Below are 11,686 nucleotides of genomic sequence, written 5' to 3'. Positions count from 1 at the left end.
CCTTGTAAGAATCCTAACAAATTCCTATCTTGTAAATAAGGAAACTGAGACTTAAGAAATTGACTTCCCCAAGATCACACAGCCAGTAAACAGCAGGACTGGACTTGAATTCAGGACTTCTGGTTCCCTGTCCATCAATAGCTATTCCATTATTTTTAAAATTAATTTTTCTAGATTATACATATATATTCATTTTTTTATATATTTGCATGCGAATCGTGTTGGGAGAGAAAAATCAAAACAAAAGGGAAAAACTGTGGTGTTCTTTTTCCAAAACACAGCCAGATGATAAAAGTTCAGATCTTTTATTGTGTCCTTCAATATAGCCCAGTTAGCTCAGGCCTACCTCTCTTCTTGGTTCCAAGAGCTCCCTCCGAATGTCTCCAAATCCAAAGGTTTGTCCTTCTGACTCCAGCCAGCACCAAGGTAGAAGATGCAATGAAATCTCTCTTGCCTCGGAGATAGGGCTTATAGGCTTCTTCCCAGAGTACTCCTCTCAGACTCCTGGGAATGTTCCCAAGTAACTCTTTCAAGCTCTTCCTCTATATATATGATCTCCCAAATGTTAACTCCTCCTTCTGGAGAGAATGGGATTCTGGGTTATCTCCCAGAGTGCTCTCTGGCCCCAAGAACTTCAAGGGAGGTGTGAACACAAGCATTATTGTCTATCAGTTGTACTTAGTACCTTGTTTCAAGTTCCGGCCCAAAACATCTCCTTCCAAGATCAAATCAATCACTGAACCATGCTAAATTAGATAATTATTGTTTCTGTCAACTCTAATGGCTTAACAGTTTGTAAAGATTCCAACAAAAAACCACGAGAAAGGGGAAAAAAAAGGTGAAAATAGTGTGCATTGATCCATATTCAGCCTCCATAGTTCTCTCTCTGGAAGTAGATGACATTTTCCCCCAAAGTGTATTGGGATTGCCTTGGATCACTGAGTTTCTAAGAAGAACCAAGTCTGTCACAGTTGATCATCACACAATCTTGCCGCTATATACAATGTTTTCCTTATGTTTCACTCAGCATAGCCATTAAATTTTTTTTTTTTTGGCTGAGGCAATTGGGATTAAACGACTTGCCCAGGGTCCCACAGCTAGGAAGTGTTAAGTGTCTGAGGCCAGATTTAAACTCAGGTCCTCCTGACTTCAGGGCTGGAGCTCTATCCACTGTGCCACCTAGCTGCCCCCATTCTATTATTTTTTAAATAATATTTTATTTTTTCCAAATACATGCAACATTCACCTTTGCAAAACCTTGAGTTCCAAATTTTTCTCTCTTCCCTCCCCTTTCCCTTTCCCCTAGACAGCAAGTAATTCAATATAGGTCAAACATAAGCAGTTCTTCTTATCATGTTTCCATATTCATCATCCTGTGCAAAACAAAAAATCAGATAAAAAGGGAAAACATGACAAAAGAAAAAACCAAGCAAACAATAAAAAAGATGAAAATATTATGCTCTGATGTATATTCAGTCTCCATAGTTCTCTCTGTGGATGCAGACAGCACTTTCCATCCCAAATTTATTGGAAATACCTTGAATCACCTCATTGTTAAAAAGAGCCAAGTCACCTCACAGTTGACCATCACATTGTTGAGACCATGTACAATGTTGTTCTGCTCACCTCACTTAGCTTTAGTTCATGTAAGTCTTTCAATCAGCCTGCTCACCATTTCTTATAGATCAATAATATTCTATTACATTTATATACCACAACTTATTCAGCCATTCCCCAATGGAGGGAATTTCCACTCAATTTCCAGTTCTATAAAAAGTAGACATTCTATTATTAATAGAAAACTTCTTCTCAGACTTTTTGGTCTCAGGATTACTTAACACCCTTAAAAATGGTTGAAGATCCTCCCCCAAAAGCTCTTATGTATGAGGCTTCTATCTAGTGATATTTACCATATTCAAAAATTAAAACATCTTGCTATTATTATAAAAGTAGTTTTTGTTTTTAATTTACAGATTCCCTGAAAAGGTTTTGAGGGACCCATGGTATAACCTGGACTACACTTTGAGACCTTCTATATTGCACATTCAATTTGCCCTCACTATGATTTAAATTTCCTATCAAATATATCTTAGAAAATATATAGTGGTAATTTTCTGGTAGATATCTAAAGAAGGCCGGCTTTGTGGACTGGGTAATCAGTCAAATTCTTCCAGGGAGTAAGGTGTGACAAAGGTCATGGGAAACTTTCCTATTCCTTTGGAGAAAGGCCCCACAGAGGAACTAGGATTGAAAGAATTTTAGAGTTAAACGTTCTTATTTCTGATCACATGAGACAAGTTCTGTCATCTAGGTTAGGGTCAGAGGTTTGGGGATATAATAAAAAAATAGTAGAATGGAAGATCATACCAAGCAATTTAGAGGTAGGAAAATGAAAGAGGAAGAAAGAAAAGCTACTATATAAATAGTAAGCATCTACTATATACCAAGTAGTGTGCTAAGTAAGGGCTTTATAATTATTATCACATTTGATCCTCACAACAACTCTGAGATGTGGGTGCTATTATTATCTTCATTTTACAGATGAGGAAACTGAGGCAATTGGAGGTTAATTGATTTGCCCAGGATCACACAGCTAGTAAAAGTCAACAGCCAGATAATAATAATAATAATAATAATAATTAATATAGTCCTCCATATATATATTTAGTATAGTTTCTGGCTGTGCTAAGTACTTCACAACTATTATTTCCCTTGATCCTCACAACAACCCTGGAAGATAGGTGCAATTATTATTCCCATTTTACAGATAAGGAAACTGAAGCAAGGAGAGGTCCCACAGCTAATGTCTGAGACTAGATTTGAAGAATAATAATAGCCAGCATTTATATAGCACTAACTCTGTGCTAAATGCTTTACAGTTCTTATCTCATTTGAGACTTTGAGTAATCTGAGAGGCTGCCATAATCATCATTCCCATTTTACAGAGAAGGAAATTGAGGCAAATAGGGTTATGCGACTTCTCCAGCATCACACAGTTAGTAAGTGAGGTTACATTTGAACTCAAGTCTTGCTGACTCCAGATCTGAACCTCTATCCACTGCGCCACCTAGCTGCCAATTAAAAAAAAAAGTAAGGTAAATTAGCTTGGGAGCAGTGGACAAGAGCATAGGGCTTCCAGGGAGGAAGATCTGAATTCAAATGTGGCTTCAGACCCTTAACTGGCTGTGTAATCCTGGGCATGTCACTTAACTCTATTTGCCTCAGTTTCCTCATCTGTAAAAATGGGCTGGAGAAGGAAATGGCAAACTACTCCAGTATTTCTGCCAAGAAAGCCTCAAATAGGATCATGGAGAATCAGACATGACTGAATGCCGACATTATTATTAGGACTGTAGAAGGAAGTATCTCAGAGGTCTAACTCCTCCAGTTTAGTGATTAGGAATAAGGAGCACACAGAGTTTCCATCATTTGTCCAAGATCACATAATAATCAGCAGAGCTGAGATTTGAACTCAGGCTTAAGTCTTCGATTCATTGCATTTGCATAGTGCCCTATTGTCTCCTTTTCTAAAGAACGAGCTGACCACTCAATCACACTAAATCTGTTTCCTCATCAGTGAAATCTCATTATAATCCCCTGTTGTTGTTCAGTCATGTCAACTCTGTGATCCCATTTGAGGTTTTCTTGGCAAAGGTACTGGACTGGTTGGCCATTTTTTCCTCTAGCTCATTTGACAAATGGGGAAACTGAGGCAAAAAGAATTAAGTGACTTGCCCAGGATCACACAGCTAGTAACTTTTGGAGGTTAGATTTAAACTCAGAAAGATGAGTTCTCTTGATTCCCAGCCCAGTGCTTTATCCACTGTGCCTTCCCAAGGAACTAAGGCTGAGAAAAATTATCAGAGATCACACAAGTTGTTGCTGATCCTAGGATTTTAGAAATCCTAAAACTGGAAGCTGGGAAAGATCTTAGAGGTAATTCAACACTTTCATTTTACAGGTAAGGAAACTGAGGCTTGGCAAAATTGGGTGATGTCAAATATCCCATAAATCATGAGTAACAGGATTGAGATTCTGCCTTCCTTGGAGATTCTAGTCCAAAATACAGTGTTTTTCCCACCACTACCTCCCCAAAGTAAAAAAAAAAAAAAAAAAAAAAAAAAACTTATTAAAATCCTAGCTTGGAAAAGAGACACAACTAGAGCCTTCTGAAGGAGGAAATAAAACCAGTGTTTCTGCCTCTGACCCCACCCAAAGCAGCAGGGAAGTGACTGGTTAGGCAGGTGGGCCTTTAGTCACATGCCAATGTGGAAAGCTTCAGGAATGGGTGAATTCCAGTATTCAATCCTGACTCAAACCCCGCTGGCCAGGGAAGAGGGTGTCTGGCTAAAGGGAGAAACCATGGGTCTGAATTGTACTTCTACTCATTCCCTGTTTGACCTTGAACCAGTCATTTCCCCTCTCCTCCATTAAAGGAGGCCTTGGGATGAAATGTCACAGAAATTTCCTGATATTAATTGCAAGATGAGCCTAACTTGCTTGTTAATACATCCTTTAAAGGAAAAAAAAAAGAACAAAAATTATAACACAAAATGTAAAAAAAGAAAAAGAAAGAAATTTTTTTTGACCCAGAATCCTTTGGACATCTACCCGTCCATCTATCAAAGTCAAAAAGCATTATTTAAGTATCCACTGATATGGAAGCACTATACTAGGCACTAGAAACAGAACGACAAAGAATAAAGCAAGCTCTATTCACAAGGACCTTAATCATTATTATAATCATACTAATAGTTCTCCTTCCTTCTCAAAGAACAACAAAAAATAAGATCACTATGTTACAGTTGAATTACAATGTGTCCAACTGTGGCTGATCAGATCAACATGAGCTCGGAATGTTCAGCCACAGATTGGACACAAATAGTCCATGTGAACATTTGGGTGGATTCTCTAATAACTTTGTGCATCTCGAGTTTCTTTGAGCTATTTTAATTCTCTTTTGCTCATAGAACACACCATGCTGGACAGTCCTGGGCCAGTGTCTCCCATATCATACAATTAATTCCAAAGTACTTCAGAGAGTAATAATAATAATAATAGCTAACATTCATAGAGTTATTTTTACATATCTGTCACCTTACAAATATCTCATTTGAGCCTTAAAACAGCCTGGGAGGTCAGTGCTATTATTATTCCTATTTTATAGATGAGGAAACAGAGATTGAGTCACTTGCTCAGAGACAAATAGTTGGTAAGCATCTGAATCCAGATTTAAATCCAGGTTTTCCTGAGTCCAAGCCCAGCATCCCATCCACTGCACTAGATATGTGAGCATTTATAGATTCATACCAAAAATATGAAGAAAATAAATGCAAAGTAATTAAATACAGGGCAAGTTTAAGAACGAAAGTATAACCAGATCAGAGAAGGGTTACATGGAAAAGGCAATGCTTGAAGATAGATAAGTAGATAGATAGATAGATCAAAAGAGAGAGAGAGAAAAAACAGAAAGAGCAAGAAAGGAAAGGAAAGAGAGAGAAAAAGAGAGAGGAGAAATAAGAGAGTATAAGAGAAAGAGCAAGAGGAAAGGAGAGAGAAAAAAGAGAGAAAGAGAAAGGAGAGATAAGAGAAAGAATACAGAAGATAGATGGATGGATGGATAGTCAGACAGATAGATAGTTGGAGCATTTAAAAGCATTTAATATATGCTAGATACTATATTAATTGCCAGTGATACAAATATAACAAAAAAGTAGTCCCTTTTCTCACAAACATTGCCATTCTTTCTCTAAATTATTTTTATTAGTGAAAATCATCTTTTCTCTCTTCTATTTACTGTGTCCCCATCAGAAAAAAAGAAAAAGAAAAACAATTTATAATAGATAGAATCAAACCAAACATACTCCTATATTGTCCAAGCAAGTTTGATCTGTACTTTGAGTCCGTCACATCTGTCAGGAAGGGGCTAACATGCTCAGAGGCTTTTGGTCAACATGTTGTTTAGAATTCTAAAGTCTTTCAGAACTTTTTGTGTAACAGAAGTCCCCTGGCCCCATGGTTTGAAGGCCAGATTGATTACACTTCACTTTCCCCCCAGGCATTCTCTAATTTCTTTAAGGGAGGTTTAGGGGTATCTAGTCTCCATCTTTGGTTCAAGTCTCCACTGATTGCATTCTCCCATATTTAGGGGTCTCTGGACCCCAGCACCATTTAACCATTAAACAATCAAAGAAGATTTTATGTGGGAAGTTTTACTTCAAAGGTATATTAATATACACACTTAGGGGTAGGAAAAATCCACTTTACATTTTCTCAGTTTCCAGGGAAGAGAAGAATATTAAGGTGTGAGCTAAGTTCCAATACTGCATGCTGTGCCAAGTTCTAACTCCAAAGCTCCCTTGGCTACTCTGGCTTCTGTGCCAGGTTGGGCAACAACATCCAGCTGGGAATCCCAGCTCTGTGGCTGCCATGGCTACTGTGACTCAAGCATCTCTATATAGAACAGAAAGAGACAAAGAAAATAAGATCAGACCCCCAAAGCTGAACCCAATTCTCAGAGCCATAGGGCCTGATGAGAGAGAGGAAAGATGTCCCCTGCCTCCCAACTTAGTTCGCATTCCTTGATTTGTGGGTAAATATGACGCTCATCCCCTAGATATGGTATTGGGGAGGAAAGAAAAACAGAAACAGAGAAAGGAACAGAGACAGAGACAGAAATAGAAATACAGAGACAGAGACAGAGAGATAGGAACAGAGACAGAGAAAGGAACAGAGATACAGAGAGACAAAGACACAGAGAAAGACAGCAAGCAGAGACAGAGTATTCTTATCTGATGGACACAGACTATTCTGAAAAGCAGCCAATGGAAAGACGCTATACCCACCCCACATTGTAGGCTGCAATAGGCTGTCTTCTCCCAGAAGGAAGTCCCTGCTGTCTCTCACATGGGTGCCTCCATCTTAGGAGCATGTGTAAAGTTGACATTTAAAAAAAAAAACCCAATATACTCATTTTTACAAGAATGGTAAGAATCTTTAAATTGCTCTGGTTCTGCTCACTTGACACTGCCTCACTTCATGCAACTCTGCATATTTTTTTCAGTTCTTTCAGAAACTCTTTCATAGATTTTAGGACTCTTTTCCTTCTTCTCTCCTCTCTTTGGGGTATGACCTGGTAGCATATCACTAAGCATATCATTGCATAGTACCTGGCCTTTGGGTAATGGGGACCAGAATACTCACAGCTACATGAGTTATTCTAAAAGACTTAAAAATGCTAATCAGGATCACATTTTAATGGAACCCAATGTTCTGGTGGGGAGAAAAGGGTATTACCTATTCAATTTCAAAAGTAAAATCAGAGGATGTCAATGATAGTTGAGAAAAATACCTTGTTGTTACCTTGGTCCCACACTGAAAATTCTACCAGAGAGGCTACGACCAACATGAAAACATACTTGAATCTTGTGGATAAGTCTAATTGACAAATTGGCAGAAAATAGATGTGATCAGTTCTTTGTTTTTTTTTTTTTTTTTTTTTTTAATTTATTTTTTTTTTTTATTTAATAGCCTTTAATTTACAGGATATATACATGGGTAACTTTACAGCATCAACAATTGCCAAACCTCCCGTTCCAATTCTTCACCTCTTACCCCCCCACCCCCTCCCCCAAATGGCAGGATGACCAGTAGATGTTAAATATATCAAAATATAACTTAGATACACAATAAGTATACATGACCAAAACATCACTTTGCTGCACAAAAAGAATCAGACTCTGAATTATTGTACAATTAGCTTGTGAAGGAAATCAAAGATGCAGGTGGGCACAAATATAGGGACTGGGAATTCAATGCAATGGTTTTTAGTCATCTCCCAGAGTTCTTTCTCCGGGTATAGTCAGTTCAGTTCACTACTGCTCCATTAGAAATGATTTGGTTGATCTTGTTGCTGAGGATGGCCTGATCCATCAGGACTAGTCATCATCTAGTATTGTTGTTGAAGTATATAATGGTGATCAGTTCTTTGACCTTGCCTTGTGTCTCATTCCACCTTAAGAACAATGTGATCATTCTCAAACTCTTGGAAAGAATATTTTAAAAGATGCCAAGAAATGGCTACATCTCTCTCAGTGGAGCTGGCAGTGAGTCCCTGTATTTCGCCTATAAAATGTGGGTGGGATGGAGAGATGAACCTGTTCCTCCCAGCTATAACAACAGTCAGGTGGCTCATGGGATGAGGAATTTGGCATCAACCAATCTGTATCAACTGTCTCACCATTCTTTAATTGTTATGGTGAGGAACAGGATCAAGCTTGGCTCTCAGCCAGAAGACCTTGCCATTTATTTAAACGGCTTCAGGGAAGAAGAATTTGGAAATGAGGACGTAGTAGGTCCCCCCTAAGCATTATCTGCTAAAATGTCAATTCAGTGGAAAGCATGTAATGGTATCCCATTTCTATGGGATTGTAGACTATTGGACCCAAGAGAAGTAGAGAGGAAACAAGTGCTAAGATATTATTTTAAATAGCAGCTAATTCGTTGATATCAAGAAGTTGATGGTATTAGACTCCATTTGACGTATCAGAGACATAGGCACAGAGTAAGTAGCCAGAGCAAGGTAGTCCACAGAATGAACCAATGAGAAGAATACATTAAGGAATACATTGTTAACTTATTAACTTAATTTTATACAGAGTTTCTTTGTGAATTATTTTATGATTGAAATGTACACATGTAATGTTTATCTCTTGATTTTATAATACATTTTTATTCTTATCAGATATTCTGTAAAATATTGAAATCCCTCTAAACCCATTCACTTAAACATTAGTTGAATAAAGTAACTTTGGAGACATGGTTCCAAATTACTGGACTAATTCAGAGAGTCATCAACAGTGTATTAAGGTGCCTGTTTTTTCACAGTCTCTCCAGCATTTGTCATTTTCCATTTTTATAAACTGGGCCAGTCTCTTGGATGTGAGGTGGTTCCTTGGCGTTGTTTTCTTTCATTTGCATTAAAAGCATTTTTATGTGTCTATTAAAAGCTTGGATTTCTTCTTCTGAAAACTGCCTAAGGGAACTTACCTTCTAATAAAGAAGACCTGGAAAAGAGTACCCACTCAGAGGCAAGGCTGCTAGTGAAGAAGTGGAGGAGGTGGAGGAGGTGGAAGGGTGAACAGTGAGGGCTCCAGTGTGTCAGAGTCTCCCTGCTAACACTGGGGGTTCTGATTTCTATGTCCTGTGCAAACAGGCCAGGCCAAGGTCAAAGTACTTGCCGGTAGTAGAGCTTTGCCTTCCATTATGATAGTTACCATCCTTTCCACCTACAGACTAGGAAAGGCAGTGGTAGACAGATGGAATTCTCAGCAACCATAACCCATCCCTTCCCAGGAGTGTCTGAGAGCAAGAGCTTTAGGCAGCAGCTGCTGAGGCTGGGTGGGCATCCGGTCTTTACCTGAAGGCCTCCAGTGAGGGAGAATACACACCCTCCCCCAGTGGCAGACAGCCCATCTGTTCCACTATTGAATAGTCCAGAGGGTTTCCCAGCAACAAGCTGGTAAGAAGAGGTAACTCTCTTCTGCAAGTCCACTCATGGCTCAGTCCTCTGCCCTCTGGGTCCAAGCAGAACAGGGCTTTTCTTAGGCTGGGATTAAAGGGGTAGAAAAATTCAAGGAGTTAGTTGAAAATGAAAGCTTTGTTGGACTTGTTTTAGGGAAGGGCTGAAAGAGAAGCCCATATGGCTTAATTGCAGACACCCAAAAGTGTGGGAGGCAGGAACAAGGCTGAAATGCTTCTAGGGACGCCCAATGAAAGACTCTCCCTGGAGCTAAGATACTTTCAAACTAGTGTTGTCCAGCCATATCTCTCATGTTGGGAGTGGGATTAATATCCCCATAAGAAGAGTGGGAAGAGCAGAGAAAGGATCTGCCCAGAGAAGCTACCAGGAAGCCATTGGCAGTTCATGGCAGGGTGAGGGAAGTCACAGCCATTCACTTCCTTGAGTGGGGAGGGGGATAAGTATCTCTTGGAATAGAGTTACTTGGGTGCTTAGAGATGGTGATACAGCTAAGAGACTCAATGGAGTTTTTTAGGCTTGGAGTCAAGAGACCTGAGTTCAGATTCTACTTCAGACACTTATTATCAGTGTTGGGCAAGTCATTTAGCTCATCTGGAAATGGAGGGGAGGGGGGGGAAGGGAATAGTCCTTATCATCTAAAATTGTAGTGAGGATCAAACGAGACAACGTATGTAAAGTGTTCTGCAAATCTCAAAATGACAAATGCTATTTTTATTTATTCCTAAATCTTCTCTTCTCCATGTAAATATCATGGCTTCTGAATTCTGAGTTTTCCCTGTGAGTGTGTGTGTGTGTGTGTGTGGGGGGGGCAAGCTGTAAGAAAACAAACATTTATATAGCATATTCCAGGCATGTGCTACAAGCACTTTACAAACATCATCTCATTTAATCCTCAACCCTCTGACATGACTGTTCAGCTTTGCAAGTTACACACCTTAGTCACTTAATACATTTGTTGGATTGTCTTGAAGGATCTTGAGGCCCGACCTCGGCGTGAGCTCCAAATGATCAGGACTAGTACCTCTACATGTGACACCGAAGATTGTGAAGCTTTCACTAGTGCTGCATTAGAACCCCCAGATCATTTTCACAGTAAGCACTATTTATCTTTGCCTCCCCCATTATAACTTGAGAAGTTAATCTTTTTTTCTCTATCAAAATGGACACATTCAATTTACTAGTAAAATTTCATGCTATTAGATGCAGCCCAACATTCTGACTTCTCAACTTCTTTTTGGCTCCTTACTCTGTCTTTGCAACCTAGTGTCATCCGCAAATTTGATAAGGACATCAGTCAAGTAAACATACACAGTCACAAGTAATTGTTTGAACACAAACATACACAAAGTAATTGATTGAACACAAACACACACAAAGTAATTGATCGGATACACACACAAGTAACTGACTAAACACATACACAAATAAATGAACACACACAAGTAAATGAATGACACACTCACAGGTAATTGAACACACACAAGTAACGGATTAAACACACGTGGCTGATACACGAGTAGTTGAAAACACAAACGTAATTGGCTGAATACACACATACAGGTGACTGACATAAATACAAATAATTGAACACCCCACACAAGTAACTTTTTAATCACACACACAAGTAATTGACTGAACACATACACGCAGATAATTGATTAAACACACACATGTGACTGACCCGCACAAGTAATTGAACACACACAGGTGACTGACATATATACAATTGAACACACACAAGTTGTGACTTAACACACATATAAGTGATTGATACCCACAAGTAATTGACTGAACACACCCACACAGTAACTGACTAGACTCCTACACCCACACTAGCACAGATGAGGAAGTTGAAGACCAGGGAGACAGAGACTTGCCCAAGGTCCTCCACGGTAGTGAGTGTGTGAGATCACACAATCTGGCACAATTTGAACTCAGATTCCTTGACTCTCGAGCCAGGGCTCTTTCTATGGCCCTGCTCTGCCTCGCACTACAGCTAATTTGGCTAGGAAGAGGCGGTCTCGGGCGGCAAGACTTCGAAACTTCCTCCACACCCAGACCCTGGGGGTTCCTAGCTCGGTTTGGAGAGTCTCCCACCTCCACCAAGGAAGCCCCGACTCCGCCCACCACCGATGTCACCGAGGA

Source organism: Sarcophilus harrisii, chromosome 1 (genome assembly GCF_902635505.1).
Source record: "Sarcophilus harrisii chromosome 1, mSarHar1.11, whole genome shotgun sequence".
Classification (NCBI taxonomy): Eukaryota; Metazoa; Chordata; class Mammalia; order Dasyuromorphia; family Dasyuridae; genus Sarcophilus; species Sarcophilus harrisii.
The sequence above is the reverse complement of the archived record's forward strand: the minus strand, read 5'-3'. Positions refer to the sequence as shown.